This window comes from Mesoplodon mirus (genome assembly GCF_964341445.2).
Source record: "Mesoplodon mirus genome assembly, chromosome: 4".
Classification (NCBI taxonomy): Eukaryota; Metazoa; Chordata; class Mammalia; order Artiodactyla; family Ziphiidae; genus Mesoplodon; species Mesoplodon mirus.
In genome coordinates this window covers 83,495,072-83,507,314 of record NC_138979.1, presented here as the reverse complement: position 1 = coordinate 83,507,314, position 12,243 = coordinate 83,495,072, and the positions used below count along the sequence as shown (strand labels likewise).

Here is a 12,243-nt window from a genome sequence, read left to right as displayed (position 1 = left end):
TGTCGTGAGAAATGAGATTGCCTGGTACACATGAGAGGGAAAAAACAGGGTGAAAAGTTTACAGAGAGAGGAGATTTGAAATCGACATTGTGAAGAAAGAAGATGCAAATTAACTAAATAAAAGTAGAATAACTTTCTTCAGCAGCACGTAGATGCCTGGGTGAAGGTAAGGGGGGAGAATGATAAGCAATCTCTTATGAAGTTCTGCCAACTAAGTACACTGAAAGGACAGAAGAAAAGGGAATAAAGGATGTAAGTAAGAGTCGCTAACATTTTAGCTCTTGGAATTGTTGGGAAGGAAAACACGTCCTCTACCCTCTTACGTTCATTAATTGGGAATCTGCAAATTAAATTGACAAAAGCAGATTACCATGAGAAAAAAACATTTAACTGTGGATGACTACATGCAGGGGTTCACAAAGAAACGTGATTTGAAGGGCTGGCTACAACTGGGGGCTTATATACTACTTAAGTGACAGGGAGTAGGAGAAAGACATCTTCTGAAAAACATGACTTCTTGGTGGGGGGAGGGAAGGGCACTTATGGGAGAACAAATGACATTTAGGAAAGATAAATGTTACATTAGGACAATATATGGGAGATATGGTAGTTTTAGGAAAATGTCTGTTTGAGTCTGGTGCTTGGAACTCTTCTCTAAGACTGTTTCCAAAAAGTAAGTAAGTAAATAAATAGAAAAGGTGAAAAGTCTTAGGGAAATTTTATTTCTCCATGAGGAAAGATCTATGAATCAGTGTTTAAAGTTATATATACTAAGTTTTATGGCACTAGAACAATTGTAATACATCCAAACATTGACAATAAGGACTTCCCTGGTGGCACAGTGGTTAAGAATCCTTCTGCCAATGCAGGGAACACAGGTTCGCCCTGGTCCGGGAAGATCCCACATGCCATGGAGCAACTAAGCCTGTGCGCCACGACTACTGAGCCTGTGCTCTAGAGCCCGCATGCCACAACTACTGAAGCCCACGCGCCTAGAGCCCAGGCTCCGCAACAAGAGAAGCCACCACGATGAGAAGCCCGTAGCCCCCGCTCGCCGCAACTAGAGAAAGTCCGCATGCAGCAACGAAGACTCAACACACTCAAAAATAAATAATATTAAAAAAACCCAAAACATTGACAATAGCCATAGCAGCAGTATATCCAAATGATGTCTGTCTAAATCTTTAGGTCTATATATAGTGATAAAATTGGAAATAGAAAAAAGCTATCAATCAACACCACTATTTATCAATGACAAGTTTGGTTGTCTGGGTGCTGGTATCAGGGCTCAGTTTGAGTATGTAAAACTCAACAGTGTTTTGATTCACAAAATCTGATTAAAAGTAAGTTAGATGCAGAGAAACATGGTTTAAAATACTATATAAATTTTCATCATACACATATAATACAAGAATAGTTTCCTTTAATCCAGATTTTCACATCATGTTTAATGGGAAACAACTAAAATGTTATGCAAACAACCCAGGAGGGAAATTTTTACTATTTATCTTTTAGATCATATAATCTTTCTTCAAAATCTGTACATATCCTCGTGATGTTTTCAAAACTAGATCTTGATTTAGATTTGACTCATCAGTAGCTCCTAGATGAGAAGCTCTATAGCATGCTGATTCAATTCAGCAGCCGCTGAAAAGAAAAAGAAAGGATTACATTCTTTACCTAAAATACTTGAGTTAACTAAATATAAGTTAGTAAAAAAAAACCTGAGACCTTTCTAAGCGTTCAGAAGAATGAAAAGCATCTATACACGACATAACACAAAATACAAGATTACTAGTATATAATTTGCCTGTGGTTGCACGATGAATTAATTGCTCTTGTGGCTGAGTATCAGAGCTTCTGGCTTTCTCATTCGTCATTCATTTACTCAACAACCATCTGCTAAGGTGTTGTGACAAGCACTGAAATTACAAGATGAAGGTGACACAGTCCACCCTGAAAAATCATACTATAAACTGGAAAAACAGACAAACAGGCAATTTCCATACAGAGTCATAAATACTATGACAGGTATAAAAGAGGGTATAAGGAACACTCAGAAGTGACACCCAGCTTTGTGTCAATACTGTCAGCTTTTTGGTGGAGGTGGTATGTAAGTGGATACCTGAAGGACAAGGGAAAAGTACGGGAGATGGAGGGAAGAGGCAAATACAAAGACTAAAGGTGAGGAAGAGCATCTGTGGGATTGCAAGCAGTCTATTTGACTGGATGTAGAGCAAAGGGGCAGAGGAAGGTAGTAAAGAGATAAGGTTGAATACTATGGCAGGACCCAAACTGATTTGGGTGTTTTTATTCCATGATAAGGAATTTGGAATTTTTCCTGAGAGCGAAAGATAAACCAATGACAAAGTCAATGACAGGAGATTTTAATGTCAGCCACTAAGTGACAGCTACACGAATGTGACTGCTTGAGTCTGGGTTTTTTGGCCTTAATCACTGCCAGAAACTTGAGAAGTTGATAAACCCCATGTTTTCTAATAGTGTCAGTGTGCAGGTTGACAGTTCCACAGGGATGGCAGAAGTAGAGAGGAAGGATATAGCCAGAAATAAAAAGAAATACATAGACTTTTTGAGATTTTTTTTTAAAGCTGTGGAACATGATAAATAAATGAGGAATCAGGATATTTTTCTTTATGAATGTTCATTCTTTCACATTTTTTCATTAGATATGTATAAGAAAAGATATTTAACCTATCAATAGTATCTGTCATCCAAACAATGGAAAGAGATGCCATTTACTACTGAATATTTACAGTTTATTTCAGAAATCAATGTCTAAATTTAATTCATAAATTTCAGCAACATACCTTTTTCTAGTACTCTAGTTATATTTTTTTCCATCTCCTGCCACATCTGAAATAAGTCAAATATTATTTAAGTTAGACAAGAGACATTTTTGTAGGAATGATGTATAGGTTGTGAAATGTGGCCTTTAAATAATACTTCTAGAGGCTAGACCTAATTTGAGGATTGCTTAAATAGAAAAATAATCACATCAATAAAATAAAATAAATTCCTACTTATTTTGATTTTAGATAATAAAGAACATATATATGTAATGTTATTTAGATTAATCGGATAAAAAGTACAATAAATATCAGTCTACTGAATATACATAATTTCAGAGGGTGATATTTGATCTTATTGGTACAAACAAGTTTAAACGATTAAAGTCATATATATATTACAATGAATGCATTACTTTGCAATTCTTAGAAAAATTGCTCTTTCTAAAAGTTTAATCAGTTTTTTACTCTAATGGATCTTTCCTTAAAATGAGTTTTCCTTTCTTACACTTCTATATAACTAAAATTTTAAGGTATGTTCTATGGTAATAATTTTTCAACATAGAATCTTAAATACATAAAATGGAGAAAATGGTTCCGTTGTAATGTCATGTCAAAATTCTACGGGCAAAAAATTAAGTAAAGGTATTTTGCTGTCTATATTAGGACTGAAACATTTATTTCAGAAAATCTGCTTGAAGAAAGGAAAAGTAGAGGCTAGAGCCAGTTTTCAAACTCAGTTTCTGATTCATGACTTTCTAGAATTAGAAACAAGGAAAACAATACATAATTCTTTAACTGTAACTTTGTTTCCATTCTAGAAATTAGGGCCAACTTTTTGAAACATTTGACTAATTATAGTTATCTACTTAATTATGAAATGTGTGGGAACATTCCAAACTGTATTACAAGTGTCTCCACCTAGAGTGTCCTTTTAAAAATCTTTCTTATAAAAGGCACCCTCTCACTAAACAGGGTCTCAAATAGTATACTGAACATGACAAACACTGTGATGATAAGGATATCATGATAGCCAACGCCTTTGTAAATTTTAGGTGCGAAGACAAATTTTTTGGCTAGCAGGTTTCCCAATATTTTCAGAGACTGTTTTCCATAACACTTTTCTGACAACAGCACTGTAGAGAGGCCCTATGAAATGAATAATGTGACAACATGACTAGACAGGTTTTGTGAAATTAATAACTCATAACAGATGAAGGAAGAAGCCTTTACTGAAATAATTTTGTATTACCATTAATAAACACTGCAAAATGTAGGTCACGTTTTTACATGCGTTGAATTAGGGAATGAACTCAGAAGGGGAAGAGAAGTGTCATCTGCCACCTACCCACCACAGCTCCAACAAGGCAGAGGACCACACGACACTGAGGGAACGTTTTCTTCTTCTTCCCTGACTTTATAATTAATGTACATTGTTCAAAACAACCCCCACTATAAAGTAGGGGAAAGGTGAAAGGAACATTTTAGAAAGAAACGTAGTGAAGCCAGTAACAATATGAAGCACAACAGGTATGTGCTCGTTCACCCAACCGTAATATACTACTGTTAAATTATATCTGAGACTGCAGGCTGGAAAATAATGTTGCACTCTCTTTTTAAGACCAATTTGATAAATATATACACACCACACACATACACATGCACACTCATTTCCAAAGTTAATTTATTTTCAGTAATTATTGATACTTTTAAAAGTTGATATCACTCATTTTAAATGTCACGAAAATGTAATAAAATCAAGTCATTTAAACCACTTCAATTCATTATCCAATTGTAAACAGGCTAAGGTATGAAGGAAATTACACTTGGCAGTCTGTAGATATTAAGTACCTATATTTTGCTGCAGAGAGAAGAACTGAGGAAGAATTTGTAGATCAAAGAGCTGAAAAACTAAGTACAGGAAAAAAAATGAATGAAAGAAAAAGAACTGTTAAGAAGTTGAACTATTACCTCTATCTTTCAAAAGATAAAATGCCTACTCATTTGTCCATGTGGACAAAATGAAGTGGGAACAAGAAGGATTATACTGATATAATAAACTGAGACAATAAACAAGTTTATTGAACTCTGCCTGTGCCTTATGAGAAACTAGCTCAACTACTGTGGTAATTTGATTAGAGTTAAAACTCAAGAGTGGATAGGCACTGCCTTGGTGATGTAAACACGAGGCCTATTTTTTTTAAAAGAAATGTGACTCAATATTCTGGTGAGACACAAAATGTTGTGTCATATAAAAAGTCAAAGTCTTAGGAATATTAATTGTTTTAGCTTCAGTGCATTTGTATGACCACATTTAGAAAGAGAGTTGCTAAACTGAATGGACATTTGAGCAATTTTTAAAATTACTTAAATAAATCATTAGAAAAATTTTCAAAGTGTCAGTAATGCACCAAAAGTCCAAAATCAGTCAATGTAAAATGTAATCCTCCTACTTAAGACAGATTTAAAGGGCATTTATTAACTACTGTGGCCATGCATCGTGTTCGGCACACAAATACCTAAAAACTCTTGAACATAAAATCTTTAAACCAGTGAGATTGTGTCTGTTATAAAGTTGTCTGGAATAGATTTTTAAGTTTTCAGTTCTTGAAAAAATTCTATGTGCAAGAAAATCTAACAGTGATGTAGCTATTTTGGCTAATGTTAACCTTTTGTATTTTATAATAATATAATTAAATAACACAATTGAAAAAAAACTTCTGATATATAGGACCAAACATCCCAGAATTAACTAGAATGTGAAAACTGAGGGTAAAATTAGCAAGACAGATACGTAGTAATCTCCTACCCCCACAATGGTATCAACTGCTAAGACTGAACTTCATGTACTGGTGAGGGAGGTAATAAATCTGTGTTAGGTACATGGAGTAAGCTTGCTGCTACAACCAGCACAACTGAAACCACACACCTAGAGCAGTACTTTGCTATAATTATTTTCCTTAAAGTTAGGGGAAAATGCTGAGTAAGATAAAACTTCACAGTAGGAATAGTCCAAAATGTTAAAACATTGCCAATAAAGGAGAATGATAAACAAATGCAATCTTAATGCCATTTTTAACATTTTACTTTGTAGAATCATAGCTAAAACCTTTAGAAGGCTTGTTTTATCATGTCCCATCCAAAAACCCACCTCTTTCTATCATTTTAGACAGTACGTTAACACCTCTCATAGTATTATTTTACGTTTTCCTAGTAGAAATAATTATATTCCTAGCAATTCCAGAAGGCACCTTCTTTCTGTAAGTCTTACTAAGAATTAGGTGACCAACAACTGTATAATAACTCTTCCGCGGCATTCTGTAGTGATTATGGAGACGTCTTTGCATCTTGATAGAGTTAAGTAGTGCTCTTCAATCTCTCTTATTAAAACCAGCACGATTTGGCAAAGACCCCACAAGGGAACTATGTATACCTAGTAACTACAACATGGAGTTTAAAATAAACTATTTTTCGATTTATCTAGAATTACTAAAAAAATAAACGCCTCTTTCCTCCAAAAAAATTAAAGGAAAAAATTCCCGCAGAAATTTTCTCTCACATTGTTTTTGCATTCACACACTCTTTCATCTTCATCTTGTAAAATGATACATTGTTTGATTTTTTGGGTGACAACTCATGAGAACATTCTAAGTTTACATCATGCTTAGCAACTGACAGAGGGCTTGACATGCATTTTCTTTTCGACCCTGGAGTCCAGTTTCATGGCTCTGAAGCACTTAGACCCAATTTAGCCACAGCACTGTCTAAGAAGCCTTAGCTTTGCTCTTCTATGATTTCTTACGACGTGAAGCCAAATGAGAAAACAGGTTGAGACTTCATTTAACAAGGCCTACTTTTCTCTGCATCAAGAACATCATGAAAACACCATCAAAACCATAACCCCGTGTGCACTGAGTGAGATGCATATTTTAATAACAATGATACACAATGAAAACCAGTTGCAATTTAAAGACTCCCCATCATAGTCATCATTCATCCAGGTGATGGCAAGATAGAGACATAAGTGGACTTCATTTTAAAAGTTTAAATATTTGCTTTATTTACGTATTTAGAAATGTTCTACAATTGCTCAGCAAGACATTTTATAAAAATTCAATAAAAATGCTCTAAGTAAAATAGCAATTAAGGATGCACTCTCATGTATGAAAATGACAAAAAATTTTAACTTAAGAACAGAAATTAACCTATTTAGTGCTACAAGTCTATTTAATTCACAAAAAGGATTTATCTAGGATTCCTTTAAATTAAAAATATCCATATATGGTTAAGTGTTTGGATGCCAATCATTCACTTATGCTTAGGGGTAGAAAAACTAGGGTGCAGCAAAACTTGAAAATGATTATGAACCATTGCCAAACTGAAATCAATTAGAAGGTATATCTTTGGTTATTAGGCAATAATATTTAATTTCTAAAATAGGATTTAACTGCAGTTGTTAGAAATTTAAAATTTGTCAGTTTAATTACATTTACTGAATAAAGTTCATGATAAATCTCTCTTGAAAATGAGAAATCCAGGGACTTTAAAAAATCATAAAATTTCTGTCTCTTTATTAGCACAATTAATTATGGCTTTTACTTCGTGTGTGTAAGTCAAATAAACAATTCAGAATTTCACCAAATTAAAAACAAGAATTATTATCAGAAATCTGAAACCCAAGGAGAAAAGGATAGTATAACTAACCTTGGTCAAGTACATCTCCATGCTCTCATGTGAAGGGCGTGAGCTTGAGGTAGAAATCTCTAAGTTTTCTCCTGGAGTAAGATATCTATTGAGCACTAAACTATTATTAATATTTCCTACACAAGGTGGCTTCAGGACTGGCCTCGTAGTAAGAGTGCTGAGTAAAGATCTGTTCTGCTGTTTCTCTACCAGCAGTTTGGTACTGACCTCTGCCAGCCTCTCATTAGTCCTGGGAAGATGGCAAAACACCAATTTCATTCATTGCATTTTCCCTAAATGATTCGTAAATGATTTGCATTTTTAAAATTGCCATAATAGTAAATGGAATGAACCATTAAACCACGTTTTACCACTGAAAATGGGTCAGAGCAGACCTATTATAAACAATTCTAGGTGTAAAATTGTTCTAAAGAAGTATATATGTGTCTGGGGGATCCTTAACTAACAAGTCAGTCAGAGTCGGGAGAGGAGAGAAATGGCGCCAGCGATGGAGACGGCTTAACAGGTGACGCTTGCTGCCTTCTGCGATGGCTGCACTTAGATACCCACCTTTAGTAAACCAGTTCAGGGATGAAAAAACAAACCATCCCTCAAAGACATTTTCAAGCATTTGCTTTCACCACCCCTGTATACACATTTCACTCATTACCTCAGAGGAATTAAGCATTCGGCACTGAGGAATAATCTAGAGCAGCGGTCCCCAACCTTTCTGGCACCAGGGGCCAGTTTCGTGGAAGACAACTTTTCCATGGATGGGGGTGTATGGGGGTTGTCAGGATGGTTCAGGCGGTAATGCGAGCGACGGGGGGCGATGGGGGGTGGGGCGGCAGGTGAAGCTTTGCTGGCTCGTCCACCGCTCACCTCCTGCTGTGCGGCCCGGTTCCTAACAGGCTGCGGACAGGTACCGGTAACACTGTTACTGAGGCACTGGGGGTGGGATCTGCCCTTGCGGTCTTCCACGCACACCCTCACGCAGGCCACCGTGTTATTTTTAGACACTTTGTGAATTATACGGCCCTTCGCCCCTCTGTTACTTTCCCCTTATTTCACAAGCATGCCTTTATGTAGAGTAGAAAAACTTCAAATACAGTAGTTTGTCTCAGGGCGCCCTCTAGCGATGATACCAAAGATCATAATCAAGAAAGTAAATTTACCAAATGCTAAAATGTGACGCTTTGCGTTTAAGCGGTAATCTTCCAAAAAATAATTAAACTCGTTAATATTTCTATTTACGGGAATTCCAACAAGAAATTTTATCTCAGTTACAAAGTTTCAAAAACACTTAGCTTAAAGACTAAATCAGGTTAACTATTGGGTTGGCCAAAAAGTTCGTTTGGGTTTTTCCAGTAACATCTTACGGGAAGACACAAATGAACTTTTTGGCCAACGCAATATATGAAAATATAAAAAATAAAGTTATGTAAAACCAACAAAAAGGTGGGGAGATGCAAACTGGACTCACATTTTAAAGGTGACTTCACTTACTAACATCATTTTCCAAAGTTATACTATCTAGTTAGCTTTCACTCCTACTAATCTCATGAACCTGGCTCAATAAAAATTATGCTTTAGAGGCAAATTAATGAGCTAAATTTAAATTTATTTTCTATGATTCTACGTTTTGACTTACTTGTTTCGTTTATTTGCCAATGACTTTCTAACTTTTAGTTCTTCGAGGTAGAGTTGCTTATATTTTTCCAACTCTGCTTTAGTAGAATCGTCTTGAAAAGTTTTCATTTTGGAGAGTTCAGATTCCAGATCTTTAATTCTCAGTTCCATTGGACTTCTTATTGAAGCATTATTATTCTCTCTTAACTGCTCTAAGTTTTCTTGAGATGCTGCTTGTGTCTAAAGTCAAATAAAAACATACATGTTTAAAATAATTATAACCTGAATAATTATAGTATATTTGTTCCCTTCAGTTTTGTGTCAATGATTCAGAGAGCAATTTTAAATGTGAAAAAAAAGCTGAACTTTAAAAATATTTATCATCAATGTAAACTGAGTTAAATCTTAATTATAAAATTAAAGTTGGATCATTCTTATATTCGTACTCATGTAATCTGATAATTCAAAGAATAATAGGATCAATTTTAAAATTTTTAAATTGAACAATACAGCTAAGAATAATCCAAGAGTATAGTACAATTTCTAAATCATAATATTTTCTTTTCATCCTAATAGTTTTGTTTTATACCAGTTGGTCTTAAAAATAAAATGATTCTCTAGTGAGAATCGTTCTGAAAGATCAATTTAGTGAGAATAATGATGGAAACTGAAATATTTAAAGGGAGAAACAAATGCCACTTTCCTTCCAGAAATTTACAAAACAAACTGCTATAAGGGAAGTAGAAGAAACACATAAAGTGTATACATCCGAAATGTAATTTATAGTGAAGTGAATTAAAGCACATTACAGATCAAAAAATTAACCTGTAAAAATAGGTTGACTTCTTTTAATTTTTCTATTATATCCTGTCTTGATCTTTCTTCAACCTCCCGTTTATACTGCTCTACTTGACTGTGTTCTATCATATTCATTTCTATATGACTTCTGAGGTTCACTGCTTCTTGTTCCAACTTCTTTTTATTCTTCTCTAGTTTTTCACATTTCTTTTGCATTACTTTTATAGATAATAACGCCCGTTGAAGAACTTGATTTTTTGCACCAAGATGTAGACATTTTGAAGATGCAGTTTCCAGTTCTGCTGTAAGGTCATCAATCTGCATGAATAAAATAAAATCGCTTGGTAATTAGGGACGTAAACTGAGAATAGCCTAACTCAAAATCAGTATCAACTTTTAAAATAAATTCAGTTACAATAAAATGGTGTCTATATTGTAGCGTGTAGGACCTTGAATTACTAAGAAAATGAAGAAAAAAGTTCAAACCACCAAGAGCCACAAATATATATCCTTCACTGTCATCATTGTTACACAAAATTTGCATTTGATTTTATACTTTTATTCTTCTATTGTTTCATGCCTTTCCTCCATAAAATGACTATAAGTCACCTCTTAGTAGAAAGCCTCTTACTCCTTCCCCACTCCCATCTTAACCCTCCATGATTTTTAAAGTTTTGGGGATATCATATTGAGTTATTTAGGGCTGAATTAATAAATGCCTCCCAAAATAAGACTCGGAAAATCAGACTCTAATGAGTCTTGTAAATATGGCTTCTAATGCCATAAGCCTTTTTTCTGAACTACAAATATTTTATGCTAATTTGAATTGCATTCCAAGGAGAAACGCTTCGCAAGGTTAAGGAGAAATCACATCTCCCAGTGTAACAGTTTAGCGAGATGATCCATACATTTTTCTGAACAAAAAAATGCCATTAATTCTTGCAATGCTTTGTTACTTTCCACAGAATAAGAGAACATACTAAACAAAACAAACAAAAAAACTTGCTGGAATTTCAAGGACACTGAGTTGGTAAGAACTACTTCCCTTTAGACAGAATGATTATTTGGTCAGACAAGGCAAGTGGATGTGGTAGTTTAAAAACATGTCTACATGTTTTGAAACTGGTGGCGCAGTGGTTGAGAGTCCGCCTGCCGATGCAGGGGACACGGGCTCGTGCCCCGGTCCGGGAAGATCCCACATGCCGCCGCGGAGCGGCTGGGCCCGTGAGCCATGGCCGCTGAGCCTGCACGTCCAGAGCCTGTGCTCCGCAACGGGAGAGGCCACAACAGTGAGAGGCCCGCGTACCGCAAAAAAAAGAAAAAAAAAAAACCGTGTCAACAAATTCTTGGACACTTATCTCACGAAATTCTCAGGGCTTCGCAAGACTGTTAATGGAAGCCTGACGGCCCTTGAAGAGGCTGAAGGTGACAGCTTCTAGGCAAGGGAAGAAAATGACACTGCAACGTGGAGGGAGGGGGACTCTAGCTACAAAGCAGCTGAAAGTAAAACTGATGAGAGGGATAAGCTAAAAAAAAAGACTATTAAATATAAAGGATCCAGGACTCATTGGGTTCAAATATCTGTATCCCATTTACAGCATCTCCACATGCCCAAATAATGCTAAAACAGAGAAATAGCTTCTGGGCTAAGATCAGATTTAGGGTGCTGCCAGGAAAACATGGTCTAAAGATGAAGCCAAGACTGTAGAACCCTTTATTAACACCCTGGAAAGACTTAAGTTGGTGCCTCAAATTCCTTTAAGGATCTTAAAAAAGCATAAGAATTTAAAGGCATCATCCTACAAAGTTTCCCATCCTACCATCCTACAACAGCTTCACAAGAAGCCCAAGGGGAAGAGCTTATCTAAAAAGATTTGGGAGGGTAGCTTTTCCAATGTCATGAACCCCAATAAAATTCACAGGACATTCAAAGCTTTAAAGAGAACTGTGGTAGCAAAAACACTGCTTGCTAGCTTGCATTAACAGAGACCAAGACAGTACAAAATGAGAAGAGGCCTCTGGGATTTTCTTAGAAGTTCTGTAAGTCCCCCTTCCTCCAGGTTTCAGTGTCATTTTCTTCCCTTGCTGGCTTGGGAAACACTACTCAGCTGCAAACACAGGTCATTTCTTATGAAAAGGACAGAACAAAGAGCTCAGAGGGTACAGCAAAGGAGAATCACTTCCATGGTCGGGACTAAGTCCTAATCACAGAGCTGGCAGCAGATATCAGGATGTATTGCAGAACTGCTATGGACCAGCATGTCTTCCATTTTCGATTTCTGAATGAGGGAGTCTTTAGCAGTTTAACAGAATGTTGGGTATGTGG

General features: G+C 35.8%; 2 pseudogenes across 2 annotated transcripts in view; both read right to left on the bottom strand.

Moving 5' to 3' along the window:
• Positions 1–12,243, bottom strand: part of LOC309803326 (ankyrin repeat domain-containing protein 26-like) — a 361,186-nt pseudogene that overhangs the window by 279,600 nt on the left and 69,343 nt on the right. The gene's annotated exons all lie outside the window — the stretch shown is intronic.
• The window catches only part of LOC309803323 (ankyrin repeat domain-containing protein 26-like), a 38,425-nt pseudogene continuing 27,599 nt past the window's right edge, over positions 1,418–12,243 (bottom strand). Inside the window, exons 14-18 of the transcript in view lie at positions 9,945–10,235; positions 9,142–9,359; positions 7,512–7,740; positions 2,829–2,874; positions 1,418–1,647 (exon numbers count right to left, since the gene is read on the bottom strand). The product of the transcript in view is annotated as an ankyrin repeat domain-containing protein 26-like (transcript). The remainder of the gene's footprint in view (positions 1,648–2,828; positions 2,875–7,511; positions 7,741–9,141; positions 9,360–9,944; positions 10,236–12,243) is intronic.